This window comes from Pinus tabuliformis, chromosome 6 (genome assembly GCF_031772625.1).
Source record: "Pinus tabuliformis cultivar Carrire ecotype Pingquan chromosome 6, CPIR1, whole genome shotgun sequence".
Classification (NCBI taxonomy): domain Eukaryota; kingdom Viridiplantae; phylum Streptophyta; class Pinopsida; order Pinales; family Pinaceae; genus Pinus; species Pinus tabuliformis.
Genome location: NC_142292.1, coordinates 841923461 through 841924635, shown reverse-complemented (window position 1 = coordinate 841924635; position 1175 = coordinate 841923461). Strand labels below are relative to the sequence as shown.

Sequence of the window (1175 nt, the reverse complement as noted above, 5' to 3'; positions counted from 1 at the left end):
CTAAATCTTTACACAATAATGTTTCAAGTCAGGGTTCCATCTTTTCTGACTACTCATAAACTTCAGTAAGGTAATTAAATCAAATGGCAATTCAAATGATAATATCATCGAGGAAATAATAATAAGTTTCCCTGCACCAGAAGATCTATTGATGAGTGATAGTATTAAAATTAGCACGATAGCAATGCACCATGTGATAAGATTATAGAGCCATGGCCTCATTTTCATATTAAGGAATCCGTGCATGACATACTGCCCAGCATATGTTCCTGTAATTTTTGAGCTTTGTCCATATGCTAGGAGTGCTACAGCAAAAACTGTTGAGCTCCAATTTCCTAGAACTTGCTTTAGTAGAAATGCTGATGCATTGAGGTCCAAGTTCCCACAATTCTGCAACTTCTCTAGAGGTAAGCTTGGCGAAAAAAGATGGACCTGGCCACAGATGTAACAACAACATTGATCATAAATGCTACAAGCAGAGCAACTTTGGTTTCTATGAGGAAATATTTGCACGCTAAATTAATTCTTGAAGTAGAAGGAGTCACTTTACGAGACAGAACCAAGGTAGAATGAAGAAATAGATTGTGTGGCATAATCATAGCTCCAAGAAGAGAGATTGCAAGACCAGTTGCTCCATTTCCCTTTAACTGAGGCACAAACAGTCCTTTGACAACCTCGTCCACTTTAGGCTTTGCATATGCCAACTCTCCAAAGAAACACCCAAACATTGTAAACACAAGAAGAGCAACTAACCCTTGCAATGTTCTTATCCCAAATCTCTGCATGCCTAAAAGCAAGAGTGTACTGAGTCTAGTTATTAGAACGCCAATCAATATAGGTATATGGAACAACATATTAAGAGCAAATGTAGTTCCCATCATTTGATTAAAAATAGTAACCTTTAGGAATATCTGTTGTAATAACAACAATTTTTGCAAGTAGCCATAAGATATAAATGATGTTCCTCGGGTAGGGTTCTACTTGCAGTGCCAAAGGGCTACACGCAACGCTTTTGAATATGGCTATATGCACAATGCTCATGGTTTTTTTAAAAACACCAAACACTCATCCAAAAAATAACTATTGTGTCATTTTCAAAATGACATCTGGCATTGTAATAGGTTTCATAGGATGTCTTTGGCACACTGTGATGGCTCTTTCATGCTCAAGAACCT

At 37.4% G+C, this 1175-nt stretch overlaps 1 pseudogene; it reads right to left on the bottom strand.

Annotated features, from left to right (window-relative positions):
- Positions 1-1041, bottom strand: LOC149261499 (metal transporter Nramp1 pseudogene; annotated as a pseudogene).
- Between the last annotated feature and the right edge of the window lie 134 nt (positions 1042-1175).